Source organism: Cervus canadensis, chromosome 2 (genome assembly GCF_019320065.1).
Source record: "Cervus canadensis isolate Bull #8, Minnesota chromosome 2, ASM1932006v1, whole genome shotgun sequence".
Lineage (NCBI taxonomy): Eukaryota > Metazoa > Chordata > Mammalia > Artiodactyla > Cervidae > Cervus > Cervus canadensis.
In genome coordinates this window covers 112,274,888-112,296,510 of record NC_057387.1, presented here as the reverse complement: position 1 = coordinate 112,296,510, position 21,623 = coordinate 112,274,888, and the positions used below count along the sequence as shown (strand labels likewise).

General features: G+C 48.3%; 1 non-coding gene across 1 annotated transcript; it reads left to right on the top strand.

Annotated features, from left to right (window-relative positions):
- Positions 1–4,092: 4,092 nt before the first annotated feature.
- On the top strand, positions 4,093–4,256 carry LOC122437552. Its single transcript, XR_006268361.1, has one exon. It is a non-coding gene; the product is annotated as a U1 spliceosomal RNA (small nuclear RNA).
- Positions 4,257–21,623: the final 17,367 nt, after the last annotated feature.

Sequence of the window (21,623 nt, the reverse complement as noted above, 5' to 3'; positions counted from 1 at the left end):
ATGGCATCAACGACTCGATGGACATGGGTTTGGGTGAACTCCAGGAGTTGGTGATGGACAGGGAGGCCTGGCGTGCTGCAGTCCCTGGGGTCGCAAACAGTCGGACACGACTGAGCGACTGAACTGAACTGAACTGAACTGAGAGGCAGGGCTCGTCTGACTTGCCCGCACTTCCCCCCACCACCTCACGGTGGCGCTCCACCTGAGCGCTCTGCTCAGAGAGACCCGCAAGTAGCAGGAGCTGAGCTCAGTGAGGTCCCGCCCGGTGTCAGCAGGGGTTTAGTAAAGTTCTGCCGGAGCTCGTGCCTGGGGCAGAGCCTTCAACAGAGGGGCTGTCTCTAAACCCCAGTCTGAGCCCCAGTCTTCACACTCCCCTGCACAGGACGAGCTCAGCTGGTGACATCTTCACACCCGTCACCGGCAGCGTCCCTCTTCGACTGGTGGAGCCACCCCTTCCGGAACCTGGGCTGCCCTTCAGGGTGCCTCTCAGCACCTCCACGCCCGACAGTGAAGGTCAACATAAAGTTACAGCCACCAAAGAAAAGACAACAGGATCAAGGATTCAGACACTTCCTGGATGAGAGGGTATATAGGTGGCTCCATTAGCCAAAGAAACCCACCAGCTGAGGTTCTAGCCATGCGTGCAGAAGCACTGAATGGGTCATTGGAGAAGGAAGTCATAGATATCAACTCATGGCCAGTTACAGAATTGCAGGCTTTAGTGCGTGCGTGCATGCTAAGCCACTTCAGTCATGTCCAACTCTGTGACCCTATGGACCATAACCCGCCAGGCTCCTCTGCCCATGGGATGCTCCAGGCAAGAATACTGGAGTGGGTGGCCATGCCCTCCTCCGGGGATCTTCCAGACCCAGGGATCAAACTGTGTCTCCTGCCTTGGCAGGCAGAGTCTTTACCGCTAGCACCACCTGGAAAGCCCCGAGGGCTTTGATAGTCTTGTACATTTTCTGTTTTCAGGTTGTGTGTGTGCCTTTTCAGAGGTGCTGACCATCTTCTTCCCTCTTGTCATTACCACTGTTATTTTATAGACAGTTTGTCACAGGTTAATTTCACAGTTTGGTCTTTAAGGAACATGATATCCATTGGGACTGTGCCACCTGCTTTCCAAGAAGGTCCTAATGAAAGGCATCCTTTTTCTCCAACTTTTTCTTCGTCCGGTGCTCTGCCTCGGCACCAGAGGTATAGTGTTTGCTCCCTAATCCTGCTGTATCTATGCCACATCCTCTTGCTCCCTGAGCAGTTAACCTCTCTTCCTAGTTAGAATTCTTTATATCAGTGACAGACTTTATTTTCTTGGGCTCCGAAATCACTGCAGATAGTGACTGCAGGCATGAAATTAAAAGATGCTTACTCCTTTGAAGAAAAGCTATGACCAACCTAGACAGCATATTAAAAAGCAGAGACATTACTTTGCCAAGATAGGTCCGTCTAGTCAGAGCTATGGTTTTTCCAGTGGTCATGCATGGATGTGAGAGTTGGACTATAAAGAAAGCTGAGCACCAAAGAATTGATGTTTTTGGACTGTGGGGTTGGAGAAGACTCTTGAGAGTCCCTTGGACTGCAAGGAGATCCAACCAGTCCATCCTAAAGGAGATCAGTCCTGAGTGTTCATTGGAAGGACCGATGCTGAAGCTGAAGCTCCAATACTTTGGCCACCTGATGTGAAGAACTGACTCATTTGAAAAGACCCTGATACTGGGAAAGATTGAAGGCAGGAGGAGAAGAGGATGACAGAGGATGAGGTGGTAGGATGGCATCACTAACTTAATGGACATGAGTTTGAGTAAGCCCCAGGAGTTGGTGAGGGACAGGGAAGTCTGGCGTGCTGCAGTCCATGCAGTCACAAAGAGTCGGACTCGACTGAGCGACTGAACTGAATTGATACCAAGTGTTCCTTGATAACAGAACTGGTGTGTTTCTGTCTTCTGACTGGACCCTGAACGGTATAACTGGTATTATATGAAGGTCTTAGTCTAAAGGGGAACTTGAAAATGCATATTAAATTCCCCCAGTACAAAAATACATGCCAAAAAAATAGAAAGAGGACAAATAAAACAGACTACATAGGGAATGGCAGTCTATAGAGACAATCTGGTGGAACTGAGGACACACATTAACCATATTAAATAAATATAAATTGGCTTAACTTGTCCTTAAAAAGAAAAGATTTTGAGCTTAAGCAATAGAGCAAAATCCAACACGGTGTATACAAGAGGCACATTTAAATCAAAGAAATTCAGAAAAAGTAAAAATGTAGACAAAGATGTACCAAAGGCATAGAGGATTGCAATCTTGGTATCTGACAAGATAGAATTCAGGCAAACCAAAATCGAAAGAGACAAAGTAGCACTATTTATAAAACTAAAGGGACTTCCCTGGTGGTCCAGTAATGGAGAATCCACCTTACAAGGCAGGAAACAGGGGTTTGATCCCTGGTCGGGGAACTGAGGTCCCACATGCTGCAGGGCAACTGAATCAGCAGGTCACAACTAGAGATCTCGTGCGCCACAATTTCGTTGCCGAAACCAAGGCAAGATGCAGCCAAATAAATACATATTTTTTTTTAATGTAAAGCCTACAACTTGCCATGAACATACACAGGCATACTTGCTTTTATTGTGCTTCATTTTTATTGCATTTCACAGACATTGAGATTTTTACAAATGGAAAGTTTGTGGCAACCACATGTCAAGCCTATTGATGCCATTTTTCTAGAGTATTTGCTCATTTTGTGTGTCTGCATCACATTGTGGTGATTCTTGGCAAGCTTTTTCATTATTACTACATTTGTTATGATGATATGTGATTTTTGATGTTGCTACAGTGACTTGCTGAAGGCTCAAATGATGGTTGGCATTTTTAACAATAAAATGCTTTTAATTAAGGTATATGTGTGTGTTTAGTCACAAATTGTGTCTTTGAGACCCCATGAACTGTAGCCCACCAGGCCCTCTGTTCATGGGATTTCCCAGACAAGAATACTGGAATGGGTGGCCATTTCCTTCTCCAGGGGATCTTCCCGACCCAGGGCTAGAACTCCCACATTGCAGGCGAATTCTTTCACCACTGAGCCACTATGTACACTTTTTAGACATAAAGCTCTTGCACACTGTGGTGCAAACATAGTTTTACATGCACTGAAAAACCAAAACAATGTATGTGATTCATTTTACTGTATTTGTGCTGTGTTCAAAGTCGCTCAGTCACGTCCGACTCTGTGCAACCCCATGGACTGTAGCCCACCAGGCCCCTCCGTCCACGGGATTCTCCAGGCAAGAATACTGCAGTGGGCTGCCATTCCCTTCTCCAGGAGATCTTCCCGACCCAGGGATTGAACCAGCATGTCTTCCGTCTAACCTGCATTGGTGGGCAGGTTCTTTACCACTAGCACCACCTGGGGAGCCTGTTGTTATATTTGCTTTAGTGCGATGGTCTGGAGCCAAACCTGCAATATCTCCAAAGAATGCCTGTACACACCAACTTAAACACAAACTTAATTAGATGTAAGAAGAGATAAACGGAAATACATTTATAGAAGAATTTAATCCACATCTCTCAGCAAAGATAGGCCAAGTAGAAAAAAGTACAGATGTAGATGACCTAAACAACATAATCAATAAACAATAAGTAGATTTTGTACTTATATAGAACCCTGAATTGCAATATTGCAGAATGTACATTTTTTCAAGTGTACATAGAATGTTACAAACAAAAAGTTCAGTATATTCCAAAGAATAAAATTATAAAAATGGGCATTTTCTGACCAGTATCAGTAAAAATATAAATTGATAACAAAATCAAAAAATTGAAAAGCCCCTTCTATCTAGAAAAAAATTTTAATGCTATTTTAAAACTCATGGGTCAAATAGAAAACACAGACCATATTGTAGGTTTTCTGGAGAATAATAATGAAAACTTGACATGTGTGAATTTATGGTATATAGCTAAAACAATTTTCAACAAAAAATTTATAGTATTAAAGATATATGAGTATATATATATATATATCTCAATAGAAATAATAGTAAATGAAGTACAGAACCAATTCAAAAAATTAGAAAGAAAAAAGAAAGCATACTTACCTGGCAGGGGAGATACCATGATCACGAAGGTGGTTTTCCCAGGGCGAGGCTTATCCATTGCACTCCGGATGTGCTGACCCCTGCGATTTCCCCAAATGTGGGAAACTCGACTGCATAATTTGTGGTAGTGGGGGACTGCGTTCGCGCTTTCCCAAAAAAATAAAATAAAATAAAATAAAATAAAAAATAAAAAAGAAAGCATAAAATAATCCAAAAATGGCAGAAGACAGAAATTAATGATGATGATACAGGCAAAAAATAACAAGCTGGGGTGGGGGAAGCAGCAGACTGAAGAATATACCTGAAAATTCACCAAAATAGACAACTCACTAGCAATTAGAATTAAGAAAAAATGAGAGACACAAACACAAATTTTCAATTCCATGCAAATATATTTGAAAACCCAGATGACATTTCCTGGAAAAAAAACAATATACCAGCAATGACCCTGATAGCACCAGAAGCTTAACTGTAGTTACTGCCAGTTACCATAGAAGAAATAGAAACAGTGTTTCCCTCAAAAAACACTGTAAAAAGGTGGTTTCTCAGGAAAATTCTCTCAAATATTTAAACACTAGACAGTCCCACTGCTAAATAAGTTATTCTAGATCCACAAAAGTGAAGAAAACTCCCAAAGTCTTTCCATTAAGCTAGTATAGCATTAATTCCCAAATCTGATAAAGAATACATGAAAAAAAACTGTAGAACAATCCCTTTTGTGAGTTTCAATGCAAATGTCCTGAATATGATGTTTGCAAACAGAAATCTAAGATCAACCTGAGAGCCCTTGGACTGCAAGATCAAACCAGTCAATCCTAAGGGAAATCAACCCTGAATACTCGTTGGAAGGACTGATGCTGAAGCTGAAGCTCCAATACTTTGGCCACTTGATGTGAATAGCCAACTCATTGGAAAAGACCCTGATGCTGGGGAAAATTGAAGGCAGGAGGAGAAAGGGACAACAGAGGATGAGATGGTTGGATGGCATCACCGACTCAAAGGAAAAGAGTTTGAGCAAGCTCTGGGAGATGGTGAAGGACAGGGAAGGCTGGCGTGCTTTAGTCCATGGGGTCACAAAGAGTCGGACATGGCTGAGCAACTGAACAACAACAATAACAAGTTTGTCTTGAGTTTAAACTGGAAATAACAAGTGCATGATTCATTTTATCTCTGTTGTTTCTGCTCGGTCGTGTATGACTCTTAAAAAACAAAAAATTACTAGCTCTGTATGCTGAAAATCCCTAGACACAAAGACCGCCCAGGAACCCTGAATACTGCAAGGCTCCGTACTGTTTCCCTCTAAATGAAACCAGGGTTACTCAGAGAAGTGGCTGATTCTGGGTCTGGAGCCAGGAAATGTATAGGATGAACCTGAAACACCTTCTCATAGCCTGAAGGAAGGAAGCACTCTAACCATTGGAAAGAAAGTGAAAGTGTTAGTCATTCAGTTATGTCCGACTCTTTGCGACCCCATGGACTGTAGCCCGCCAGGCTCCTCTGTCCATGGGATTCTCCAGGCAAGACCACTGGAGTGGGTAGCCATTCCCTTCTCCAGGGGATCTTCCCAACTCTGGGTTTGACCTCGGTCTCCTGCATTACAGGCAGACTCTTTACCGTCTGAGCCACCAGGGAAGCCCCACCCTAGACCACTCGGGTGGGGTCCAAAGCAGTCAGGAGAGCCCCTCCCTGTCCAAAGATGAGACAGTTAGAGAATCAATAAAGGAAAGCTGCAATGATTGGAATCCACCAAGAATATTTGAATCTGAGTTTTACGAAGACACTTTTAAAAACACTTCTTGGGAGCTGGGGTTTTCTGAGCATGTACCACCTGTTCTCCTTGGTTGGCCCTGTAATAAACCTATCTCTGCTCCAAAAAAAAAGAAAGAAAGAAAAATTTAAAAATAAAAGCACTCATTGGTCACCTTTGCAGGATGCCAACAGATCAAGGCATTATTTTGAAAAATAAAAGAGAGAGAGAGAAAACATCAAGTATTTATCCTACTTTTCCTGTACAGACTTCCACAGTATAGCTGAAAGGAAGCTTCTCTTTCTGGAGATACTCCTGCTAATTAACTAAAAGGAAATAGAGATACAATCATTTTACCAAGAAATAGCATGTCATAAGAATGAAATGATACACAATCATCCACACCCACTACCATCATAGACAGACAAGCAGATAGTGCATGCCCGTGATGGAAAAATTCACACACATATACGAAGTATTCCTGTCAGAAGGTCACATCTGAAGCCCAATAGTCGGCCTGTATCTTTCAGTGCCACACCTGTGGTTATTGGTCCCTGGCCATGTTGGACTCAATGAGGAGGGCAATCTTTTATTTTCCTCCTTCTTCTTCCATTTCTGGTTCGAGAGAGTTTAGGATATTGTTAAGATCCTGGATGGAGTGCAGCCACAGTTGAAAGAAATAAGTTGCATGGTTGGATTTCAGAGTGCAGTAACTCAGGAGACAGAGATCCCTTTGAAGCCTTTTACAGAAGAAGAAAATGATTTCCCTAAAGCCTACAGCTAGTTAGCTGCAGACCCAAGAGTCAAACCAGAACGCTTTTGATATTGAAATACTGGAGCTTGCCCCGTACCTTAAGTTTCCTCAATAAAGAGGGGTGCTTAGGATTTTTAAGCTCACCATAAATACCATAATCTCGAGTGTTCTTTTCATTGCAATGGGAATAACCATGAAATCAAAAAGAACATATCTTCAAAAAATGTTTGTGAATTTGCATTTTATTTATAGATATTTTTAATCCCATGTCTCTCACGGATAAGCCATGTTTGTCTTGAAAAGCCTGGCTTTGTAGGAAAAACAAACAAAACAAAACAAAATCTTTGAAACATGTGTGCTGCCCTTAAAAACAAACAGAATCACTGCTGCTGCAGTCATGGAAACTCTGAATGTCTTCACCAACGCATAATTCAAACACATCTGAATACACTTTATTTCAAGATTTCTCCCAAAGTTGTCTCCTACTGACTGATATCTTCAACATGTCCATTTGTTTGATTCTTAGCAATTGGCTCTCAGTATTATATAAGAATGGGAGGAGGATTTGAGTTGAATTCATGAGTTCTCTGAGTTCTTCCATGTGTCCCTATTTTCTGAGAATTTCTTTAAGCGGTGTATGTGTTGACAAACTGTTTGCCTTTTTTTCTTTTTACTTAGCATGATTTTGCCTTTTTCTTTTTACTTAGCATGATCTGACCTATGAGAATCAGGACGGTCACGAAGAACAAGACATGCTTCTCAACTTTCCAGAAATGTCCATCTTCACAATGTTTTTTCAGAGTGGTGGAATCTAAAGGCAGCCTGATGGGGTTGGTTCCTAGGAATCCACTGTGCCCTTCCCCAGTACCCTGCTCCCGTAAGGATTCTAAGGTCCCCGTCCATCATCGGCACCAAAGCTGACTGAATCTGTGGTACTGGAGAAGACTCTTGAGAGCCCCTTGGACTGCAAGGAGATCAAACCAGTCAATCCTAAAGGAAATCAACCCTGAATATTCATTGGAAGGGCTGATGCTGAAGCTGAAGCTCCAGTACTTTGGCCACCTAATGCAAAGAGCCAACTCTTTGGAAAAGACCCTGATGCTAGGAAAGACTGAAGGCGGGAGGAGAAGGGGGCAACAGAGGATAAGACGATTGGATGGCCTCACCAACTCAGTGCACATGAGTTTGAGCAAGCTCTGGGAGATAGTGAAGGACAGGGAAGCCTGGAGGGCTACAGTTCATGGGGCCACAGAGAGTCGGACACGACTGAGCGATTGAACAGGAACAAAGGCGTAAGAAAAGCAAAAGCGTTCTGTTCCTTCCTTAGATTCACAGCCACAAGCTGATGGCAAAGCGTGGAGGTCAGCTCGGACTTTACCATACCAGAAATCACAGTGCAAGGGAACACACAGGTGATGGCTCGGTCTGGATTGCTAGAATCCTCTGGAAAAGTGGAGCTACCCAGGGACTTCTCTGGTGGTCCAGCGGTTAAGAATCCTCCTTGCAATGCAGGGGACTCCGACTGGATCCCTGGTTGGGGAACTAAGATCCCACATGCTGTGAAGCAACTAAGCTTCTACAACGCAGCTACTGAGTCCACAAACTGTAACTAGAGAGTCCATGCGTCACCACAAACGATCCTTCGTGACACAGTGAGGATCCCTCATGCCGCGACTGAGATGTGACACAGCCAAATAAATAGATATTTCTAAGAGTGGAGCGACCCAGAATACTCTTCTTTTCAACTCTCTCAATTGAACCACTTTAGTTTGCTGCTCTGTCTTAATTTGGACAGGAAAGAAAGGTCTCTGGGACTTTATGTGATAATCACATACTGTGAGTGAGCTCCCAGAAACAGGGGAGTGGACACCGCCCAGCACCGAGTGGGCAGCCGTAGAAAGAGCAGACATCAGTCTCAACGCGGTAATTTCTTTTAACTGAATCCTCAACATAAGTTCTACCCCTCACACATTACCTTTTTCTCCTGAAAACTAAAATGTACTATTTTTTCCCTGCTTCTTTGAAGGCTTCTCACATTTGAATTCAAATAGTTTCAAGATCCCTTGCCGATGGGCTGAGTTCTAAACGTTGGCTAAGATAAATCATTCCGCAAACATTAGCTTCAAGGTGAGATGGACCAGGAAATTCTATTTCAACACACGCTGAAACGTTGGGAAAAGTTGGTACTCAGAACTCAGGCTGTCAAGGGCTGTCTGAGGCAAATCTTTCAATGATGAAAAGATGCTTTGCTTTTCTTCTCAATAACATCCAGCAGCTGAGTGCATCCCATTCAGACTTCCCAGAGAATTGAAGAAAATCCACATTTCAGGGAGATCAAGCAGAGAAAATTTTAATCTCAGAGGGGAGATTTGCTAAAGTTCTCAGGCAAGGAAAACAGACTAGTTCAAAAGCAGCTCTAAACTGTTCAGAAGCTCACGTGTTTGTGTTCAGTCAACCCCATGGACTGTAGTCTGCCAGGCTCCTCTGTCTGTGGAATTCTCCAGGCAAGAATACTGGAGAGGGTTGCCATTTCCTCCTCTAGGGGATCTTCCCAGACCGGGGATTGAACCCGTGTCTCCTGCATTGGCAGGCAGATTCTTTACCGCAGAGCAACCTGGGAAGTCCCATTCAGAAGTTCAGTTTCCCTAAAAGGAGCCTGAGGAAACCAGCCTGCCTGAGGGGATGGACACGGCATTTCCCCTGCCCCGGTCACCTGCACCTCAGTCTCCCCAGCCTCTCCCCCTCCCCTGTAAGGAAAGTGTTGGTCAGGCTGTCCTCCCATGGGAGCTCCTAGAGCTGTGTGACTGAGGCCTGAGGTGGCTGAACACCTTCCTCAAGTGTGAGAAACAGCATCTACGCCTGCGTGGCCACGAACCCATCCACCGTGCCGTGTGGACGCAACGTGATGCACCTGCCCCTGGGTCTCTCCTGTCGGGCGCCGTCCCCTTGGTCTTTTGACAGCAGGTCCCACTTCTCAGGTGCGCGCATTTCAACACAAAGGAAGGCGGCCTGCGAAGCAGGTGCTCTGCCCCCACCCCCGACACAGGCAGAAGTGAGTCCTGTAAAGTTCCACCTGGCCGAGTCCGGCTCTCCCGAAAAATGGTGATTTACTCAGCCGCATGGTGGATACGGCGCGCAAGCTGCCTCGGAGGACCGCGCCCTCCACCCCGCTCCCTCGGAGGCTCGGCTCCCCAGGGACCCCGGGAGCCACGTCACCTGATGTCTCACAGGGCGGCACATCCGCGGGCAGTCAGCGCTCTGCGGACTGAAGCTTTTCAAAGGCCCTGACGCGGGGAGGGCCAGCTGCAGACAATTTAGCCCATCAGTCAGACTCAGGCCTGGATCACATCCACTTCTATCCCAACATGACTGCTACATGTCCAGATGACAGTTGTCAGGACGAAAGGCAGGGCACAGGGAGCAGATTCCTGAAGTCCTAGACTGTCGGGTGTGGCCCCTCTGTGCCAAGTGTGAGGATGCCCAGTGGATGGGCTCCACCAGAGAGCGGCGCACAGGCCCACCCTCCAATTCAGACCCGGGCACTGAAGCTCAGGAGAGTAAGAGTGCCCACGAGGCTGCTCAATCCCACTGGAGTGGAGGCTGGGATGAAATCAGGACACCTTTTCTACTGCGTCATCTAGGACGCCGTGTCTCCACCACCTCTAAGTACTATTTGCCTCTGGTCAGTGAGACCAGCAAGAAGACCAAGCCAGTCAATCCTAAGGGAAATCAACCCTGAATACTCTTTGGAAGGACTGATGCTGAAACTGGAGCTCCAATACTTTGGCCACTTTTGAACAGCCAACTCATTGGAAAAGACCCTGATGCTGGGAAAGATTGACGGTGGGAGGAGAAGGGGGCAACAGAGGATGAGATGGTTGGATGGTATCACCGACTCAACGGACATGAGTTTGAGTAAACTCCAAAAGATGGTGATGGACAGGGAAGCCTGATGTGCTGTGGTCCTTGGGGTTGCAAAGAGTCGGACACGACTGAGCTACTAAACAACAACAACCGAGATCAGCCAACAATGTCCAGTGTTTCAAGCTAGATGCACACTTGGTCCTTCCTTGCAATGGAAAACCATTGTCCTCGAGGTCCTGGTACCAGCTTCCAGAAAGATCTAAACAGTTATAGACCTTCTTGTGGACCGGACGGCTGTTGCCCCTTCTCTGATTCTGTCCACATGGATAGTGGCCAGCACAGGGCCCTCAGCTGCAGCCCTCGGGGGGCTGTTTTACAAGGGAGCAATGCAAGATGGGGAAACACAAAAAGGAAATAGCCAGCTCCTTTGGGCTCCTGTGATAGTTTGACCATTCCTCTGACACATCTGAGGTCTGTGTGAAGGAGGGGAAGGTTGCTAACACATGAAGAATGTGAGCAATAAAACTGAGTCCAGAACGCTCGGCCTCCGTCGGGAGCAGAGGTCCCCGCCTCGGCAGCCCCTGCGGGCGTTCCCCGCGTGGGGTCGGCCGTGTACGCTGCTCCCCGGACAGCAGCTCACCTGTGGGCCCCAGCACAGTAAGGACAAACGCACACAGGCAGGAACAAGCAGGGGCAGCTCAGAACGGGGATGTTGTCGGTGCAAAAGGGCAGCAGGGACTCCATGCACGCGGCCGGAAGGTTCTGTGAGCCGCCAGCCTGACCCCCTATTCAAGCCAGCCAGGGTTGGACGGTGTTCTCTTTCTATCTCCTTCTGGTTTTTCCAGGAAAAGGGGTTGAGGTGCCTCAAGGAAGCAATTGGAAAACAGAAACTCCCCTCTGAGATGGGGACTCAGAAAAAACCTTTATAGAGACCAAGCTCAAGCAATTAGGTTTACTTCAATTAAGATAATCCTGGCTGTCCCACCCCCCCATCACACAAAGCCAGAACTTCATAAAGAACCTTCTGCAACTTCTAACCCACGTTCAGTGCCCCCCACCCCCTCCTAGGACATCTGTTTGTGAAAGCGGATTGCATTCAGCTGATGTATTCACCAGATGAGTGGGACGTGCCCCTCGGCTTAAAACTGTTGAGTGTGTGCTGCTGGGGGGCTGTGGGGCGGGGGGTGGGGACACAGATGTCAAGCAAACCTTCGCGCACAGAACCTCTGACGCACGAGTGTCAGCTGATGTTAATTCAGGCCGGCATCTCTCCCTATGAGTCACCTGTGGGTGGACGAGAGAGCCGCCTGCTGACCTCTGGAGCCATTTGGGCCCTTCAGAGTGTGAAATTTCAATTTCTACATCAGAGTTTTGCATGTCAGGCCCGAAAAAATGCTTCATATGAGAGCAGCATTGATGCTTGCCAGGCCGGCGTCCCGGCTGGGGAGAGCAGGCGAGAAGAAAGGGGAATAATTCCTACCAGGCACACATCAAGTCTGCAACCATGTTTAGTAAACACGGCATCCTCCCAGTGGGCCCCAAGTCCAGAATGACCCAGCTCCCCAGGCTTCTATGAGATCCCTGGGCTGTGTCCAAGTCTGGGGGTTCCACTCGACTTCAACTCGGGGCACCCCATTCTGCCCTGTCTGCACCCAGACACGAGAAGTCCCCAGTCCAAGGCAGAGCAGAGCCTGGGAAAGCTGAGCTGGCCCTCCCGGCCCACAGGGAGGCAGGGGCTTGCTGGAGGGCTCACCTGGGACCCCAGCCCTGCAGTCCGCCACAAACCACATCTCCCTGCAGGTCACATCTGCTGATTCCCAAGACCCCCTTCCTGCTGGGAACTCCATGGTGCAAACTGTGATGGCCTCGGGGTCCCCTGTGTGTCCCAGGAGTCCAGGGGCCTCCCTGCCTCCTGAATGCTCCCAGTCTTCTCCGAGCAGGGAGAGAGGCCCAGGCATGACTGGTCTACTCCCAAGGGAGCACTTTCTAAGCAGTCTGTCCTGGCCACACTGGCGGGTTCCCCGCACGGGAGCTGCAGATGTCTGCAAGCAGGGTGTACAGGCAAAGGCACTTGCCTGAAGAATACGGAGAAAGTAAACTCCTCAGGCCTCAGCGTCCAGGTGAGCAGAGTGAACAAAGGAGGAGAAAGACCTGGGGTCACTCTAGATGTCGGCCTCCAGCACGCGGGCCACGATGGCCTCATTAGCAGAAGAGAAAGGCCGGCGGGCCGTGGTGGTCGAGGTGGCCTTCCCGGGAGCTCCGGAGCCTCTGCTGGCCAACCTCCTAACGTCTGGGGGACGGGTCAGAGCAGAAGGTCCGAGCTGAGATGCATCAGCCATCAGGGTAGAAAGGTTCTGCTGGGCCTTTTACAGTCTTATTACGTGAGGTGTCGGGACTGAGAGACACACATCTGCATTTGACTCAAGTGTCTCTACCGCTGCCTGAGAGGTGACAATTCAGTGCACATGCAGCTAAGGGGACACAATCAAGGGTGACAGTATGGGGCAAGCCACGTTCCTGGGCTCACAGTTCCCAAGTAAGAAGTGACAGCCTGAGGGCACACCCTCCCTGGGGTCAGGGGGATACTGGGTTTCTGAAACAAGAAATGAAGTGTTACCAGTATCTAAAGTCAGATGGGCTGGTACGTGTGTAAAATGACTAAGGTTGGTGCTGGTCAGGGCTCGCCGGCACAACGGTGTAAAAGAGAGAAACAGCTGGCTTGAAAAAGACAAGCCCCAGCAGGGGCCACCGCCCTGGTCTCGTCCCCAAGCCCCAGGGAAAGCCCCCCGGCTCCCTCGGGCGGGCACCCGGCCGCTCCCGAGAAACTCGAGAAGAGTGGAACCTGAGGGAGGGTCACTCCACGCAGTCTGGGGCCAGGGGCTTCCGTGGCTCCTCAACACACACTCACCACACACCACACGCCCCACATACAGCACACAGCACACACACACCACAGACAAAACGCATACAGCACACACACACACCACACACAAAACACACCACACACACACACCCCACATACAGCACACACACCACACACACCACACACAGCACACACCATACACAAAACACACCACACACACCACACACCACACAAAACACACACCACACCACACACACCACACACACACACAAAACACACCATACAAACACACCCACATACAGCACACACAATATACAAAACACCACACACACACCACAGATAAAACACACCACATGCAAAACACCACACACCAAACACATACAGCACACACACACACAAAACCCACCACACACACCACACACACACAAAACACACCACACACCACACACACACACAAAACACACCACACACACAAAACACCATACACACATACCACAGAAAAAACACACCACAGACAAAACACCACACACAAAACACACCACACACAAAACACATACAGCACACACACACACAAAACACATCACACACACACAAAACACCACACACACAGAGCACAGACAAAACACACCACACACAAAACACATACAGTGCACACACCACACACACCACACCACACACACCACACAAACACACCACACACAAAACGCACCACACACAAAACCATACACATATGCACCCATACACTCCACACACCAGATACACTCACCCCCACACACATACACACCACACACACACACCACCACACATGCATGCACACACACGCACACACACACACACACCTGGTCAGGGAGTGTAAAACTGGTCTAGGTGTATGGGGTTCAGTGACGCCTCAGGTGTTAAGAAAGGGCTTCTATCTAAGATCCCACGTGAGAAGGTGGCCTTTGGCCACATAAAATGGGTACCCTCTGGTCTGGAAATGTCCCACAGAGCTAGACCATGGGCCCCCGGCCCCTGTGAGGGCGCACACCAGCCAGTCGTGTCTGGAAGGGCTCGGCCCACCCCTCACCAGCATCCTCTGAGGACCAGCTCGGCCACTTTCCCCAAAGCCCTCCCTGGTCAGCTCACAGCCCCCACCCCAGCACCCTGGGTTCCCCAGGATGGCCCTGACGTCCGCGCACTGCTGTCCTAGAAGGCCCACCCCCACCCCGTGTTTTAGGGCGGGACTTCGGCTGCAGCGAAGCTCACCCCCAGGCCAGGGATGCGAGTCGCCTGGCCCAGGCTCTGCACATCCACCTGTACCGTGTGTGCGGAGCCCCCTCCTGGTACAAGAGCTGAGCTCAGGACCGACATCACATCCCAAACCAAAAACAGCAGCCGTCTCAGTCCCGTGGATACTATCAATCTCACCCAACCCAGGCAGTGTCTGAACACTGAGAAGTCACCTACACAGGAAACCGGGCCCAGGACCCTTCCTAAGCCACTGGCTGACCCCGGCCTGGCCTCCAGCGCAGTGGCGGCAGCACCAGAGAGGAGGCCGGGCTCCAACCAGCTTTCCCACCTTTTTCCAAGCCGCTGCCATGCTCTGCTGCATCTCCCTCACCCCTGTCTCTGAGGCCTGTTCCCCGTTGGTCCTAATCAGGTACAGTAGCCTTTCCCCAGCTGGAGGCAGAGGTCTGGACCCATGTGAGACAGCAAGGCCTTCCTCTGGGCCCCGGGATCCACGTTTGATCAGTTAACTGGGGGGTGGGATGGGGAGCGAGGCAGGAGTGGGCCGCGGCTCAGGACACACCCTGCTCCAGCCGCAGCATCAGGATGCGGTGGCTCCCGGAGCCCACCCGCCTTGTGTGTCTGTGGGCCACCATCACGTCCTCCCAGCAGCTCTGCCGGGCAGGAATTACAGCCACCACTTTGCATCCCCAGGAACTCACAGCCTCACCCCATCTCTCTGTGGGGAATCCTGTTCAAACCCGGGTCTGACTGGCTTTAAGTTACCTTCTCAAGCATGGAGACCTGCTGATGTCGTGTACTTCAGTTCAACCAATTTTGCCTGCCAGGCTGGTGCAGAGATGTCGAGGGAGCAGGAGTGGGCAGCCTGCCTAACCCAGAGGCCCAGGTGGGGGCAGCAGTAAGGCACATCGCCCCTGGTCTCCGTCAATGGCTCCTTACCACAGAGTCCCGCAGAGTGCGAGGTCCTGTCTAATTAGCCCCAGACTGCCTGTCAACCACTATTTGGCACTCTGGGATCTCACTGTGGAAGGGAGCCCCGACCTCAGCTACAAAGGATCAGGTCAGAATCAGCTCCATCTTGAGTTCGAGCTGTTTGCGGAAGGCTCAGAGCATCTGCCTAACAAACACATTCCACCAGCATCTCCTTGGCAAAACCTTCCCCAGTACGAATCTCCCAGGGGCAGAACCCTTATGCACTAGGGGCTAGTTTCTGACAGATTAACAGATGAGCCTATTTCTTTAAGCAATAAAATCAATATTGCCTGTTTCCCTGTGAAATAGCAAGGATATTTTTTATTTTTTCAAAAATGAATCAGGAGTATAAAAGAGTAAGGAATACGTTATTTAAAGAAAAACAGTGAACACGTTTTCAAATTATGAAATGCCAAGTTCCTTCAACCTGTCACCTGATGGGACCTAATGCCACTTGACAAGGAGAGACTAGATTCCTGGGGAGAAGGGATTATTTTTAAGACACAGGAGTGGTGTATTGGTGGCATTCCAACAGACTTCCCAAACTGAAGTCTTTAGGAAAGCAGAGGTTCCTAATGATACTAAGGGGAAAAAAAGTACTCTGGCCCTGCTGATTGAGGAATCTTGTTTGGCCCAAAGTTAAACACTCTTCTTTTCACTGCAGGACTTATCAGAGGCTTTAGTGTGCTAATAAGCACAGTAAAGTTCCAGGATGGAAATAGGATAGAGTGTTTTCAGACTTATTTGATCCCTAGGATCCTTTGGGTGTGATAGTGGTGGTGGTGGTGGTGGATCCCATAAGACCATTCATTCAGCAGAACAAAGTTTAGGAATTTGCACAATTCTGCATTCTGCTACAGACAGTTCCAGAGAGTGTCCAAACAAAGCTGTCTCCTGGGATCAGTGGGTGTGCTCTTCCCAAGTTTGCTAGAAGATTCCAACTCCTGTCTCTTCCTGGACCTCACCTGGAGCTGGCCCTGCAGTTTCCCAGGAAAGAACAACTCCATCTCTTAAACCACGGTCAGATTTGAGCACAGTTCCATCTGCCTGCTATACCCACACGAGTTCTGCTCATCTGTTTATTTAGAGGTAGTGATTATTTCCTTCCCTCATCATCCAGCACGGAGAAGAGCAACCAACATGGCCTTCACCAACAGCCCAGACTCCCACTTCAACCTCACTACTCACTCTGCGGGATTTTGGTGCATGTTTGCAGGCTTGGGGTATAAGGGTGCCCCGCCCTGCTGCCTCTCCTAGGGCTCACGGTTGCACCTGCTCAGGGCCTCCAGGTGGACTGTAAAATCTGGGACCTTAAGACACACATTAGGATGCTTTGCTCTTTCTATGGCTCTTCTGTTAAAAAGAAGAAAACAATTCAAGGCCATCCTGCCATGAATTACTTGTGTGGCCAATAATGAGCCACTTAAATTCTCTGACTCTCCCTACCCTCCTCCCAACAGTGACCTCTATAACCCCAGTATAACATCCCACAACTTCACAACTTCTTGAGCACAAAGGATAGATCATACTAAGAATAAATTCAATACAATTGGCTGTATCTCTATTCTTTAACAGCTTTCAGGCAGATTTTCCACTGCCAGGACATCTGTCACCTACAGAGTGGTTCCTATGACCCAGACCCAGGGCTAAACACTTGAAATCCTTCCTGAATGCCCCCAACAGCTCTACCAGGCTGGCCATGTCAGCCTCAGAGCATTCATCTCAGTGCAGCCATTCCCTCAAGGCACTGTGTGAATTGCATCCTGCCAACTCGGAAGGAACAGAATTGCAGGGCCGTGTGGGGCACACTGGTCCGCGTCACCTCATCACCACCCACCTCCCCCCCCACCAGAGCCCAGATGCCGGGGGTCCTCAGACTGAAATTTGCAAAGGGTCACGCAAAGGGGACAGTAAGGGACACAGAGCTGCACCGTGCCGGAGGCCAGGAAGGTGTTAGGATCTGCAGATATTTAAAAACTGCACAATTGAAATCATCTGCAATGAGTGTGTTTTAAATAAGTCATGTAGTCACTGAAAATGTTTTTCCTAAATGCGAAACAGGTTCCAGTATCTTATGTGTCACTGGTCTGAGAACCCGTGTGTAGAACTGTTTGTGAGGTCCAAGTGGGCCTTCGAGTCAGTGTCCCCCATCCCCTGGGATCGGAACTCCCTCCCCCTTCTTGGCCCCAGGAGCTCTGTTTCCAGAAGAACTTGGGCGGCTGAGCCCTGTGCTGGCCACGTCTGCTCACTCAGCTGGATAACCGAATGGAAACTGATTAACTACTTCTTCAGAACTTAGGCACAACATATATTCAATGGGGGAATTTCGTATTTAGAGCCTCCTTAGTATGGTAATGTCACGCCATCACATTCTCATGAGATGGAGTCAGAGCGGGGCCAAGCTTTCCATTAGCGTGGAATCTGAGTCTGGGTTTCAGAGCTGGGAGGGGCGTCAGCGTCCACTTCTTAAATGGGTCCCTTTACAGACGGGGAGACAGCAGCTACGTGGAGGGTTCGTCTCATCTACGGCCACCGGGGCTGGTTCCAGCCTCGGGTTGTGATTCCTGGCTTTCAGACCTCAGACTCAGGTTCCAATGTCCGGAGATCACATAAACCTGGTCTTCGGGCCACGTGGGAATTAGATCACAAAACAATGTTTAAAAATGCCTCCAGTGCATCTTCTGTTGCTTCACAAAAGCAGCGTGTTTACGGAAAATCACCTCCTCAAAAACTTAATTTTTTTTTATCCATCCTCATCTGTTTGTGGAAAAACATAGCTCTATGATAAACAACAGAATAAAAGCTCCGGAGCAAACCAGAGTTCTTTGTTTGGGTTTCTTTTGCTGTATACGGAGGATTTTCATTCTTGCCACCCTTGTTTACTGTGTAGCTTAACATTTTATCCCCAGCTGCAAGGCTCTGAGCTAAAGATAACTATCGTTTCATGCTGGGTGCAGAGCAGATGTGAGAAACTTTCTCTGTCAAGTGCCAGATAGGAAATAATTTGGGCTTGAGGGCCATCTGGTCTCTGCTACATCTATTCAACTCTGCTCTTCTAGAATGAAAGTAGACAATGTACAAACAAATGGGCGTGGCTGTGTGCTAATAAAACTTTATTTAGAAAAGCAGGCTTAGGGCCAGATTTGGCCTACATGTCCCAGTTTCCCAGCCTCTGTTTTACACGACACCAATGTATTTGAATGGAAAGTTCAATGAATCTATGTAGTATCAGTGGACATAATTTGAAATTTTACAAGCATTAATTAAGAAATTTAACAAATTACTGATCTTTTAACACTTCACCTGAGCTTGCTGTCACTGTGCATCATAATCTCTGTCACCTTTGAGAAAGCTTTCCAAGGTACAGTGTTGTGAAGTGCTATAGGAATACCAACATTCAGGACTCTCAAGGTAAAGGATCAGGAATGAGGGAGCCATAAATATTTTTGCTAGATGTTGTCAACGGCAAATTGGCGCTTGCCATTGGCCCTGGCCATCTACCTTGACAAAGATTAAACTATGAGCCTGTGAAGTGGCTGACCTTCAGCACCCCCTGAAAGGAGTTCAGGGTGGAGAACAGAAATGAGGTGCTCCAAAAAAACTGGCAGAACACGTCTTCAAATATTTAGGTATTTTCAAGAACTGATTTTATGAGCCAAATTCTTACATCTCCTCCTCCTTACCAAATTTCTTCGTGGTGCTGTCTGCTCCTTGTGACTAATAGTAACCCTCATGAGACTTTCTGCAAAAATATGTATTTGATTGTGTGTATTCCCCCTTCCTCAAAATCAAGTATATACTGACCTCCCCCTACCTCTTTGGAGCAGTTTCTCAGAGCTTTCTGAAATGCTGTCTCCCAAACCATAGTCCTCATTTTGCCCCAAATAAAATTTACTTTGAAACTCTCATGTTGTGCACTTTTTTTTAAGTCAGCAATGTTCTATAAAGCTAAGAAGCATTCACAGACACACCAACAACAGTAAAGGTCCAGGGCCACGAATTTCTTTGTCTCTCATGACCAGTGTGTGAAGTAACCCTAAGTACTGAGAATACTTCCAGTGACCCCATGGAAAGCCTTGGGCTTCCCTGATGGTTCAGTGGGTAAAGAATCTTCCTACAGTGCAGGAGCTTCAGGAGACAGGGTTTGATCTCTGGGTCAGGAAGATCCCCTGGAGTAAGAAACCGCAACCCACTCTGGTATTCTTGCCTGGGAAATCCCATGGACAGAGGAGCCTTGTGGTTACTGTCCATGGGGTCACAAAGAGTCAGACACGACTGAGCACACAAGCTAGAAATCCTTGCCTCTGGATTTCCAGTGTGTGGATTGCAATACATTCATGTAATAATGCAGCATAATGCCAGCCATCTGACACAGACAGCATGTTAGGGAAGATCCCACCACAGCCTTCTTAAAAACAATGCACCTTCCATGAACACATGCCACCTGAACCTGGCTGTTCCTTACAGATGTGATGGCATCAGGGCAAGGCTTTGTTCCCCTGGGAGCCCTGGGAAGAGCAGGAGAGAAAGCCCAGAGTATCAGGAGCTGCAGCCCACCATGGACATCAAGCCTCTGCTAAATCAGGTAAGTCACTCACCTTTCTGCATCTCCACTCCCTCCTCTGCAGGTGGGGGTGAGAACCTTCACCCCACTTCATCTCCTGAGGTCACAGGGCAGTGTGGTGAAGGTATATGTAAAGTCACTCCTTCCTGCAGAGAAGTCTGTATCTAAGTTACGGAAAGATGGAGAAGACAGAAAACTCTCACAGTGAAGCAAAAGTTACATGTCAAAAAAAAAAAAAGTTTATTGAGAGAATGAATATACAAATAGACAATGTCCAGATCATGTGTGACACTTGAACTCTGACCCACAAGCCCTGCCGTGACTATCCCAGAAAGCCAGAGCACCAACTGGGCCAGAACAGCCAGGATTGGGCAACGACCACCCCTTTTTTTCTTTGCCCTCATTCTTGCTCCCGCTTCCAATTCAGGGCCTGCCAGTGAAAGCCAGACGTGCTCCCCAGTCACCTAGGATGGCCCAGCCATAGGGAGACCTCCTCCGTTCTCCCCACACCAACGCTTCCTGTGTCCCGAGCTGCCTACCTGTGAGTCTCTGTGTGGCTGACCCCCCAGATCCAGTCAGTCTGAGTGAGCAGCCTCTGTCCGGCTGGGATGGTCTCCATCAATTTCCCCATCATCAAGCAGTTATTCTCAGCTCCTCTGTGGTCACCAGCCAGCCTCTCACAGATGGCAAAGGCTCGAGTCATCATGCCCCAGTCACCAAGACCTGGCCCCGTGCTCCACTCACGTCACCAGAAGATTCTTGCCTAGCTTTCCAGAAGTCTGACCTCAAAGCCCAGATCCAAAGCCTGGGGTGCTGCCTCCTGTGCCCCTGCCTGCATCCTTCCCACACTCATGACTTCCAGTGCCTCCATGCTCAACCTTCACCTGCTCACTAACCAACAAGAGCCTTCCCTGCTCAGCCTGAGACCCAGAGTCTGTCTGTGTCCCCCTAGAATAATCCAGAATCAGCCCTACCAGCCTTATCCAGGTACACACCCAGAGGCAGGTAACCCAGACATGGTCTCCCCTATGCCTCTCTTAGCAACTACACATGCTATGGCACGGATTTCACTTATCCCTAGCTGAAACTAAAAGTTCTGTCCTTTCACGCCAATTAATTTTTAATCCACTTACTTGTCTCCATCCACAGCCTTCTCCCATCTCTGCCGTCTCTAGCACTCGACTAAAGAAGCCTTCCTAATGGATTGGCATCCTTGGGGAAGTGGTTTGAGCTGAAGGAAGGCTGTGCAGGGATTAACCAGGTGAGAAGACAGAGGACAAAGCTCCAAGCACAGAAAACCAGGGCAGAATCCCCACGGCAGGCTGAGCATGGACCAGAGGAAGCCTGGAAGGGGACGCCCCCAGCAAACACGAAGCCAGAGAAGCCGAGAGGCTGTAATCACGTCGCATAAAGTTGACTGAGAGCAAAATCACGTCACAGACAGAGACTGTAGCAACAGAATGACAAAATGTGTGCATCACCACAAAGATAATAATTGTAAACTTGCAGAAACCTGGGGAGAAATGGCTTCA